Raw genomic sequence first — 12,500 nt, forward strand, 5'->3', positions numbered from 1 at the left:
AGTTCAGATTGAGTTTGTGTGCGTCACACACTGTACGTCCGCTTCAACACTCAGGGAAGATGAAGAGGGAGAAAGCTAAAGTTCCAATGAATGAAGTGCAGACAAAGAGAGGGAGACGCTGACTCCTCTTTCCTAGACTCCTTCACCTTCATCCTGAGCTCTTCTTTTTATCGTCGGTGTGCAAAAAGCTTCAGAGCCGTTTCATCAGAGCAGATAAGAGCTGAAGTATCCAGCTAAAGATCTACATGAAGACGAGGGAGCTTCATGAGTGAGCTTCTTCATATCTGAAGCCTCCTGTATTAATGTGGTTTGGCTTTTATGTGCTGGTGAGCACACAGAGACGCTGAAGCCTCAGAGGAGTGACACGTTTATACTGTTTAGGTTTTTAAAGGACCAGCATGCAGTTTGGCAATTTGAAGCTGAATGAGTCCAAATACTTCGTCTTTAAATGACTGAATACATCCCGTGTAAATTTAGGAAAAGTGAAATAAGCACCGGACTAGAGTCTAAGATTAAACTGACCAAGTGTGTGTGTGTGTGTGTGTGTGTGTGTGTGTGGGCTTCAGTACAGTCCCAAGTTCTACATCACTGCCAGTATGTTTGGCAGATTTGTCTTTACACTGGGGAGAGAGTGTGTGTGGGCGGTAATCCCCCGAGAGACGGATGGAGAGATGAGAGGGTGGGGGTAGGGAGAGAGTGGGAGTGGGAGGGGAGAGAGAGAGAGAGAGAGTAAGAGGGAGAGGAAGAGGGAGAGGAAGAGGGAGAGAGAGAGAGAAAGAGAGAAAGAGAGAGAGAGAGAGAGAGAGAGAGAGAGAGGCAGCTGAGCCTCCAAACTAAATGAAATTCTCCACAGCTACAGTAAAAACAGGAGGGAGGGGTGGGGGGGCTCTTAGATGGAGACACACACACACACACACACACACACACACACTCAGGGCTGCAGGTGAACACACTGACTGAATGACTGGCTGCTCTTCTGCTCCTCTGATCATCTGACTAATTGTTTAGTGACACATGTCTCTGCGTCTCCACAGGAGGAACACAGATGAAATCCTAACCTGGAGAAGATGGAGGAACATTTTTCTCTCAGCTGAGCAACTGATTCCATTTTTCAGCACTAATGACGCCGGCAGAGGACCGATACCTTTTATATTCCTCTGTTATTCTACTACATCATCCATGTCTCTCACTCATTTACTGAGAGAAGAATCAATGACAACACCAACAGGAGGGGTGAGCGAGACAGCAGAGAGAGGGAGAGAGAGAGAGAGGAGAGGGAGAGAGAGAAGGAGAGGAAGAGAGAGAGAGAGGGGGGAGACACAGAGACAGGGAGAGAGAGACAGATAGGCAGAGAGAGAGAGAGAGACAGAGGGAGAGAGACACAGAGAAAGAGAGGGGGGGGTGGAGAGAGAGAGAGACAGATCCTTTCTTACACCCTAGCCCCCCCTGCACCCTAACCCCAGCCTCCTCCCCCCTCCTCCCCTGCTCCTCACCACACATCTGTGCAGGTTCCTCCTCTCCAGCCACTCTGCTGTGCCCTGCATGCTGCTGCTTCTGTCTGCAGCGTGAAGCCTTTTTGGAATTTGAATAGTTATGTATTCAGTCATGATGTCATTATGGGGGGGGGGGCTGCCTGGGCAGGTCGTGTCAGCTGTGACATCATTCATAATTTGTGGGGAGTGAGATTCATATCACCTTTTTGGGAATGCAAATAAATAATAAAACTGCTGATGGAGCATTTATGTCAAACACAGTGGTGACGAAAGGCAGCCTGAGCCTGAGCCTGAGCCTGAGCCTAGGACTGAGCCTGAGTCTGAGCCTGAGCCTGAGCCTGAGCCTGAGCCTGAGCCTGAGCCTAGGACTGAGCCTGAGCCTGAGCCTAGGACTGAGCCTGAGCCCGAACACAGAGCCCAAGCCTGACTCCGACCCCGACCCAAGAGCCAGCACAGCCCTGAGTTAAAGGTTGAAGGTCCTGGAGATACGACGCCATCATACATGAAGCTGTGTGGCTGAGCTGTGACCTCATTCTTATCCAGTATCTTTGTTTTGGTGATTAAAGCCACAGTAAGCAATCTGGTTAATGGCTGATTTGTTTTTCTGCAGTAGTTCCTAATTTTCATCCTCAGCTATCAGCTGATTCGTCCAAGTACGTATGTGTGTTAGATAGCTGTGGGAGATGGGATCAGTAATGACTGTCAGAGCAGTGTGTGTGTGTGTGTGTGTGTGTGTGTGTGTGTGTGTGTGTGTGTGTGTGTGTGAATGATGTCATTAACAACATAATTAAGGACTTCATTATAACATAACTGAGGCGATGTCATGGGAGGTGAAGGTAGAAAGGCCCAAAGGTTGTTGCTAACGGGAATGCTACATCAGTGGGGGAGGAAGGAGAGGCAGGGGGGGAGGCTGGATGGAGGGGGGGAGGGGGAGAAGGCTGGGGCCAGGGAGGGGGAGGAGGAGGATGCCAGACTGAGGTTCTCTTTGAAGATGAAGTTTAGGGTTGTGAGATTAAATCAGCCTACACACACACACACACACACACAGCCTACTGGTTCATGCAGGCCAGCTCTCACATGCTCTCTCTGTTTTCACTCACTCAAACAAACAGACACACACACATAAACACGAATCAACCCTCATCTGCGCAGACACACACACACAAACACACACACGCACCTGTTAAAGCTGCAGTGCTGCTGCAGCTCAGCCTCGCTCACAATGAGAGGAAACAGGCATCAAGAGGGGCTGCTAGATGAACTGGCCCGTGTGTGTGTTTGTGTGTGTGTGTGGCTTTGATCTGTCAGGACACACACTGGACTCCACTGCTGGACACTGACTGGCTGTGAGCTCTAGGTCCTAAAGCCTCCAGGTTACCAGATCTGAATCACACACACTTACACACCAGAGCTGCACCATCAGTCACAATCTACTGAAACACACACACACACACACACACACACACACACACACACACACACACACACACACACAGGGTTATAAACTGAACAGTGATTGTCTCATGTTAAACCTTTACGGCGGTGTGTTTTGGCTCAAACACACCTGCAGGTTTTTGTGGTCACACTGCAGGAAACATCTCCACTCTCTCTGGATGAATCCCTGCATGTTGGAGCTTCAGGCCTCCTCAGCAGCAGGATGACCTCAGTGACCCCAGCACGCCGCAGGGACGCCACAGACCCAGAGCCAAAGGGCAGAACCACCTGCCAGGGCTAACATAAGGGAGCTTTTTAAAGATTCTGTATAATAGATTGTAACGCTGAAGCCATGATGACTGAATTCATAATCGTAATGAATCAATATGAGGGACTGAGCTTGAATACAAATGTTCTGCCTCTGATTATGAGAACATGAACCGTCTCTCTCTCCTGAGCTGAGCGGCGGGCCGATACGGGCGGGCGGTGACAGACTACAGCCGCGAACAAACAAACGCTTCATGGCCCAAGAGTGGAAGAAATAACATGAAGCCACCTATAATTGATTAACGAGCGGCTAAATTCAACAATGAAAAAAAAACAGAGCTGAGACTTGAATGAGCTCCAGTGAGATCACAGTCTCAACGCTGAGGCAGCAGTAAGTGGAGTCAGCTGCTGAGAAGATGTTCCACACACACTCTAGGCCAACACGTGTCCAACCAGAAGAAGAAGAAGAAGAAGAAGAAATCAAATCAAAAAGGAGCGCAAACAAGAAGGGAACTCATTAAAGCGACGACGCAAAGCTCAAGTATGCAGAGAGTTCCAGTGTGAGCAGACACACACACACACACAGGGCAGGAGGTGCGTGCAGGCCTCAGATCCGACACACACACACACACACACACACACACACACACACAGAGAGAGAGACAGGGAGATGGCATGCAAGGGGGAGACATTCTCACACACACGGCACCGGCGACCACAGATCAACGGCCTGCTGGTGTGTGTATGTGTGTGTGTGTGTGTGTGTAAAGCCCCCATGCACCAACTCAGTCACATGATTAGATACAAACACACACACGCACGCACACACACACACACACACACACACACACACACACACACGATGCCGTCTGCGCGTGTCTGAACAATTCTGCAAACTGACAAGTAGGTCAATGACAAACCCTTATAGAGTCAAAGAGGCAGCGGCGAGACTCAAACACGAGCTATGAAGACCCTCATCTGTGTGAAGAACAGAGTCCTGATCGTCTGAAAGGCTTCAGAGGACAGAGGAGACTTCAGCGGGTGTTTTCCGTCCCCTGAGGGCAGACGGGACACCTGACACACGTTCTTCCCTGGTGACGACACGGTGGAGCAATGCGGTGGAACTGGAGTCTCTGGACCACACCTGGATCCTGATCCTGATCCTGACACAGACTCACAGCCGCTGGCGATACCATGACTCTGGTTTACACTTCCTGCTACCGTCGTCAAACTGTCTTTTCGTCGTCTGTCGTTTGTGTCTCTGAACGTCACCAGGACACCGTTTGGCTTTAGTTTAGGGCTCAAACAGGCTCCGCCCTCGAACGGTTTGTGTTTCCCACCATCTTGAAATCAACTAGCCGACTCAGGTGTGTGTGTGTGTGTGTGTGTGTGTGTGTGTGTGTGTGTGTTTGTTGTTGTAATTTCATGGTCCTCACTGAATGTGTTCCAGCTAATTCACAGAGACACACACAGCCCACGTGTTTATGTGTGTGCTCACACTCTCCCTCTGTTAGACCTTCGTCTCCTCGGCCTGTTCGGGTCGTTCGTCCCCATTTCCTGCTGCTCATTAGCACCTTTGCTAACCTGTAGCAGACACGAGCACGCGGGAGATTCAGAGTGGAACTGATTTCCTGCGTTGATGTTGCCGTGGAGCTCGGTGACGTTAGACGCACAATAGCTCACAAAATGGAGCCAGATGTTCCCCTGATGCAAATGAAACTGGAAGTCTAAAGGCTGAGGTAGCGCCTCCTAGAGGCCACGCTGCTCCTGAGATGATAGGGACAGAGCAACCAGAGCATCTGAGAGAGCCACACTAACACTGTTATCATACAGACACAAACTCTGCTGCACCTTCTCTGCTTTTTAAGAGGTGAAGAATAATGCGACTCCTCTGCGTCCCAGGGGGCCGAGGGATGGTGAGACTAATAATGTTGCTTCTGCAGGATGTGTGTGTGTGTGTGTGTGTTGGGGTGTGTGGAGATTGTGTGGGAGGATGGGGGGGGGGGGCCTGCACACTACCTGGCCATTATATAAAGCTCCCACTCTGGGCTAGAGGGCTCTGTACTGAGTGCCAGCTCCCTCCCCATCCTCCTCCTCCTCCTCCCTCTGTCCTCCCCTCCCCCCACCTCTTAGCCTTCCAGCTTCTCTGACTCAGGCTTAACTCTGAAATACCTCCGTCTGTTGTTTTCTCTCCCTCTCTGGCTCCTGCCGCTGTGGAATCCAAATCATAGCAGACCAGACTGCAGCTCCGACAGAACCACCACCAAGAGTTAGGGACGTAAAAAGAGGACGTGTTCTCTCACGAGTGTGTCTCAAGACTACAAAGGTCTACTTCCAGATCTGTGCAGGCAGATAGTGAGTCTGAAACGCACCCGCCGCACAAAGTTCTGACAGCCACCGTGTGTGTGTGTGTGTGTGTGTGTGTGTGTGATCCGGTGCCAAGGCGGTGGGTCTCACTCTGCTGCTAGCGACCAAATGTCACCGCTTTGGAGCCGAGCACACAAAACACAGTTGGCAGGAAGAAAGAGGAGGCGAGAGCGGCAATGTTCTACTGACAACTGGCCGCCGCAAAACAGGAAACCACCTGTTAGACCATCACTGGCCTCGCAGCCGTGTTAGCTGTTTCACACCAGAAAGGGTGAAGAAAGGACGGAGGAACGGAAGCCAGAAAGGCAGCGAGAACAAAGGTATCAGGCTCCAGCATCCCACTGTGCCGCTCTGGCAAGAGAACCGAAGAGGGTGGGAAGACTGCAGAGAGCTGCACTCCCCCCTCTGCAGCCTCTACCTTCAGCCAGACGGAGGGAAACTGCCTGAGAACGTTCACTGGGAAGATGCTGAGACACAGAAGCCACTCTTATCACGGCGTCTATGTAGTTGCAGGAACGTGGTCCAGTCCTGAGCTTCATCTGAAGGGACAGAGCAGTCTGGACAGAGCAGTTTGGACAGAACTTCGTCTTTAGAGCCAATCACCAGTCTCATCACTGCTGCTGCATCATACAAAGACATTGGAATTTGGTCCTTAAACCCTAAGGACCATTAGATCCATTGAGTAACAGAGACGTTTCTACATGAGACCTTCTGTCCTGATGAAGCTTCATGAGGAGCTCACACTGATCCAACTCATTCAGGGGAGCATCTGCTACATGTTACCCTCTAATGTGCAATTACAGCCTTTGGCATTATGGGTGCACTTTCAAACTAAGCCTGTTGCCACTTTAAAGGAGGCGGTGTCACTATGTTTGATCCATCTGAGGTGTTCAGGCCCTCATGAGGTTCCAGGGTCCTGGTTTAGGATCACTGCTGAGGTTGAGGTTTATTACCTATGATTACTATTTGTCATGAATCTAAATCCGTTTATTCATTTATCATACAAAGTCAGAAAATGCCAGAAATCTAAAGTTCATAATGATTGTAATTAAAAAGCCTCCACTTCCCTTTAGCCCCCGCTGCTTCCTGTCACATGCTCCTAATTGCTCCCTGGGGGATTTTGGAGCCCATTAACAATTCACACAGAGAGGCAATCACAAAGGAAGTCACACGCAGGTAAAGTCCAATTTTGAACGACTCCTACATAATCATTTCCTCTTCTCCCACGCCTATATTGGGTTGAAACATCTGTGTGACAGCATGAAGAAGGACTGGAAATACCTTTAAATAAAACAAACAGAGACACTGGAGCCACTGGATGTCAGCAGCAGACATGACAAACAAGCAGTTCAGACCATGGATGAAGCCAAGCCGGGCAATGTTGAGGTATACGTCTAAACTCCGGCCCTTTAAGGATCTACAGGGGAAGACGGTGTGAAGGTACAAAACCTCTAAACTGTGTCCAACATGGAGAGATCTCTAAAAACATCTGTTATGCATCTGGCGGGTAATTATTCGCGCCTCGTCGCTACAAATCAAAAGACAATAATCCATAAATGACAGGCGTGTGTCTGCACACCAGTTGCACGACGCTGCTGCGCCTGGAGGAGGTTTATCAACATGAAGGCGAGCGTGTGACATATTAGACTTCTGAAGCCTACAGCAAAGACTCAAGACGTATTCTGCCACGACACACATTACACAACTTTATCTATTTATCCTCCTTGATGTTCTGTGATGTTCCTGCACACACACCGCTCACAACTGTGTGTGTGTGTGTGTGTGTGTGTGTGTGTGTGTGTGTGTGTGTGTGTGTCTCTGTGTGTGTGTGTGTGTGTGTGTGTGTGTGTATGCGTGCCGGGTGAAACGCCTGCCGCTCTGTTGGAAATGTGTAACCACGCTCCAAAATGCTGCATCCCACGTCCATCTCAATTGTGACATGTTTCCACGGCAACAACACAGTCCTTCACAAATCACCCCCGGAGTGAGGAAAAGCTGCCGTCTGGATGAAGACTTACAGGAGTCAGCGACTGCAGATCACACACTGATCCGACTGAAACACACTGAAACACACATTTTATGTAGAATTTGTTGAAATCCTCCTTTAATCCCGACATGGATGCATAGATGTTACGCTCTGTGACCGTCGTGTGTCTGTTTGGTCTCAGTTGTGTCTGTATACGTTCTTGTACGTTCGGGCTGCATCGCCCTCATCCTGACCCCTGACCCCTGAACATGCCAGAACCGCCCTTCCAGCTTCTCACAGCAGAGGAGGGAGTCGACCAAACCGTCTCCCTGATTCCTCCCCACTCCACAATCCCACATTCTGCTGCTTCAATCGCACACCCTCCAGTGACACAACACGTCGTTATCTTTATTTCCAGCCCAACTTCTAAACTGATAAATACAGAGAAAGTGAAAGACGATAAACCAACAATCAACAACCCAACATCTGCTCAGAGGAGTTGGCAGAGTGACTTCCTGAGGTCGTTTCAACGCTAAACAGCTCCGACGCCTCGGTAACAGGCGACGCCAGTGTCGTCCGCCTCACTCTGAGAGTCACATGTCCAGCTGTGTGTGAATGAAGATCAGAGTCAGAGCCTCGTCCGACACGATGCTAAAATGCCCCCCCCCCCGACATCTGACTATCATAGGCGAGCGCACGCTTGAAACACACGCCAGAAACACACGCCAGCAACACACATCTGCTTCATACGGCTCTGCTGTTATTCACTTTGGTGATTTCTGTGTGGGCGTCTGAAAGTCTTTAAAGTAAAAAATCAACTGCTGCGATAATGACAGTGGCAATATGAGGACTAGACAGGTGCTGGAAGGATGTAGGAGAGCCGGGGAGAGGGCCTGTATCATTAGGGATTAACCTCGCCACAGGCTCTACAAATAGACTGTCTCCACCTATAAGCCACCGGCACACAGACACTTATTTGTGCTGCCAGGTCTCCTGCTGCAGCGGCGAGGAGAAGAGAGGAGAAGAGAGGAGACGCTTCAGAGCGGCCGAGGCCCGTCGGGACTCCGGCTGAACTACAGACGGAGACGCGGGTTTGATCTGAAACGACTCCACCTTTGGCGTCAGTTCGCGAACGTACAAATCGACATCACACAAGGCTTCACGCACGATCATGGCAATTATGGAAAAGCCACGCTGTGATCAATATCTGTGATTAGATACGCACGATAACAAGACAACGACACAGGTAAGGCCTCAGTACGGAGCCAAAGAGGGAGTGGAGTTTAGTTTGGTCCTACAATGGGTACTTAAGTCCTCTTAGTGTGCAGAGCCTTGATCTGAGACGGGCAATCACTGAAGCAAGGTCCTCATTTCTAATCCTATTGTTTTATTTGTTCATTTCATCATAATCTAGAGTACGAGCTCGCCCTGCCTTCATCTGCTGCTGTGAGCCGTTAATGCAACTTAATGTGTTTCTGCTAAACACGGTCATCTCTTTCTCGGTAAATGCTTTATCACAACGTCCACTTCCGACGCATTCACTCATCGTTACGAAGACGAAACGTCGCAGGTTGTCAGGGTCTGTGCTCTCTGCGCTGCAATGCATTCTGGGATGGTCACAATATTGCGTTTGGGGAGATTTTCACCATCGCTCCCGTCGCGTAACACAGCTATTTGTGACATGGATATGATATCAGCAGCAACATCATCATCATCATCATCATCATGAGTCCTTGCTGCACACATGGATACAGTGTGAGGCTTCACAGAGACGCTGGCACCGCCTCAACAGAATCTCCTAAGCAAAACGTCAGTGGTTTGTCGGATCAATAGTGCTGTGTGTGTGTGTGTGTGTGTGTGTGTGTGTGTGTGTGTGTGTGTGTGTGTGTGTGTTTGTGTGTGTGAGGGGGATTATGGAACGGCGGCAGCATGACAACGTACATAAGTCCATTTTTCTTATCCTTCATGATTCCATCAGTACCTTGACATATGTGACTGGCTCTGTGGCGTGTCTGTGGCGTGTCTGTGGCGTGTCGAGCAGAGATCAGAGGAAGGTTTGCAGCTCTTTAGTACAGAGCGTCGGTCTAAGTGACAGAAGCGTCGGTGGAAAGCGATGCTTTATTTATGAGAAACAGCGTTCAAACTTGTATCCATATACAATCACAGCACATTAATAATTGAAGTGTTTATGATGAATAACAACAGACGACATCGATCTGATCACCGGAGCAGATACACACCGACGCCACACAGCAGCAGCTCACACAGAGAAGCATCCTGATTATTAAGCTCATCATCAGTCTGTCATGTTTCAGCTGATTGCTTGTTTTGTTGTTATGTAGCTTTAAATGAATTCTGTCTGTAACTGAATCTGCTTTAGTTGATAAAATATTCTATGTAATAAAAAAATAATAATTTATGCCTCAAACATCTTCAAAGTGTTTATAATGTGAGAAAACGTTTGTATATGTATATATGTATGTTTTTACTTGATAAATGATTTAAATTATTCATCAATTATAAACTGTGACTGAATAATTTTCCATCAATTAACTTGGTAAGGAAGTGATGAGTCGCCGCTTCTGTAGAATCAAAGGCCCCGAGAAACGGACAGAAGAAGAGCCTGAGCCCCGACAGGACAGGACTCATGAGTGTGTGTGTGTGAGTGTGTGAGTGTGTGTGTGCGTGTGTGCGCGTGTGTGCGTGTGCGTGTGTCTGTGTGATCCCAGCACTTGCGGTGGAGCGTCAGGTTGAGCCTTCAGTCTTATCTAACAGCTCACGTGCACAGAAGCTCTTGTTTTCAAAACAAACTGTGAAGTGGAGCTCAGGCTCAAAGTCGTTCAACCTTCCACTGAGCAGATCTCTAGTTCAGCTCTTCATATTTCCCTAATGAGAGGTGAGAGTGGCGGTCAGTGCTCAGGCAGGTTTACTCTCCTTCTGTCTTTCAGGTTTGCTTTCATACGTTTGGGACAGAAAACAGAAAGAGATTCAGAAAAGCACCGCAACAAATAAAAGCTTCATACAACAGGAAACTAGAAACGCACTCAGAGCCGCTCCACCTGTGCTGCTGCTGCTGCTGCTGCTGCTGCTGCTGCTGTCAGAGCAGAACACTGAGCCTGACTCACGTTCCCTCACACCCACACACACACCGAGTTAATGATTCTCACCAGAGCGATCCTACACACACGTCTGATAGAAGACATAAGGGCTCAAACTGGGACCTCCACCTCTGACCTTCACCTGTTTGGAATCAAAGGAAAGGTTCCAACACACGAGCAACCTGCCAAGATTTATCTGAATATAAACAACACACACACACACACACACACACACACACACACACACACACACACACACACACACACACACACACACACACACACACACACACACACACACACCCTCTGCTGCTGTGGCTGTGAGAGCCATCAGTGCCACATGATGATTTACTCAGACTCACAGAGCGTCTCCAGAGTTTCAGACAGTGTTTCTGACTCCATGACTGAGGTAATAACTCAGTGTGATGATAACGTGTTCACTGGCTGCATACCAACACTTCCCCCCCTCTGTGCGTACGCTTACCTGTGAATACGACAGCGACATCATCAAAACGAAGCAGAGTTCACTTTCTAGCAGAGACCTAAAAACCTCAGGGTGTCGAACGTTTACAGACAAAAAATCTCTGCTTCTTCCTCCGATAGTAACAGCTCCAGCTTCAGTCCAGAGTCTGAGCTGAGCCGCGTTGAGCTGAGTCGTGTAGAGAGGAGCGCAGGAAGCAGCAGCAGGGCGACGAAGAGAGCAACGACACACAGACGTTTCTATACAATAACACGCAGAAACGCTTAAACTGATGATTGGACATTGTTCAATGCCACAAAAGGGAAAAGGCTCCTGGTATCAGAGAAGCGTACCAGTCTGAACATCCAGTGTCCTTCTGAGCTCAGAGACTCCACACACACACACACACACACCGAACACACACACACACTGAGCTGCTCTGTCAGATAAGAGCAGATACGGTATCGCCCATATTTGAATGTTTAAGTCAGACTCATCCTCTCTCCTTGCGCTCAGGAGCCTCCAGCCATTTGGCCGTTAACAGCTGAACACACACACACACACTCACACACTGTGCCAACCTGTGCCAGTTACACTAACTCCCCTCACCAGTCTGAGATCCACAGGGAGAGAACTGATTGGAATGGGACGAAGTGGAAGAAGTCTTTGCTCTGATGTTTGGTGACTCTGTGGCTGCCTAAGCACAAACACACACACACACACACCTCATCACATCCCACTGTCTGCATGTTAACTAATGTTTATCACCGATCCTCCACGCGCACTGTGGTGATTTGCGTGTGGAAAGATGAGGGGTGTTTACATTTAAACAGCAGTTGACCGCCTGACTGACTGCCTGCCTGACTGACTGCCTGCCTGCCTGCCTGCCTGCCTGCCTGACTGAGGAGCTGTGAGCTGCTAAACCAGGAGCTGCATGGGAGCCAGATCATTCAACCTCTCTGTTAGCGATGAACCTGATGATTTAAGTCTGACACCTTGACAGCTTAGTGTGTGATTTAAAGAGAAATCACCATCGTTCATGTGAGGAGTGAAGTGGAGCTGTGGAAGTGAAGCAGGTTGGAGAGAAGAAGGAAAGAGAGAAGTGACCATTCCTTCCCGTTTCTCCTCTGTGACCCTGGCATCCTCCTTATATGATCATTACACACAGCCTCACTAACAGGCCATGGTTATGAACCAATACTTCTTCAGACAGCAGCATGGGCCGACCACATTTAGACCTGTGTGAGCTCAACCAGGCTGTGACAGTGTGTGTGTGTGTGTGTGTGTGTGTGTGTGTGTGTGTGTGTGTGTGTGTGTGTGTGTGTGTGTGTGTGTGTGTGTGTGAGGGGGAGTGATCACAGCTTTCACATCAATCCGATTATGGGAAAACCATGAGCCCGACACAAAAAGCACGT

At 49.1% G+C, this 12,500-nt stretch overlaps 1 protein-coding gene across 1 annotated transcript in view; it reads right to left on the reverse strand.

Annotated features, from left to right (window-relative positions):
* Positions 1–12,500, reverse strand: part of LOC143016767 (E3 SUMO-protein ligase PIAS1-like) — a gene marked incomplete at its 3' end in the record, with an annotated part of 30,146 nt that overhangs the window by 16,732 nt on the left and 914 nt on the right. The window lies entirely within an intron of this gene.

The sequence above is a fragment of the Genypterus blacodes genome, unplaced genomic scaffold (genome assembly GCF_046128005.1).
Source record: "Genypterus blacodes isolate CSIRO-AG114 ecotype Tasmania unplaced genomic scaffold, CSIRO-AGI_Gbla_v1 ptg000243l_1, whole genome shotgun sequence".
Classification (NCBI taxonomy): Eukaryota; Metazoa; Chordata; class Actinopteri; order Ophidiiformes; family Ophidiidae; genus Genypterus; species Genypterus blacodes.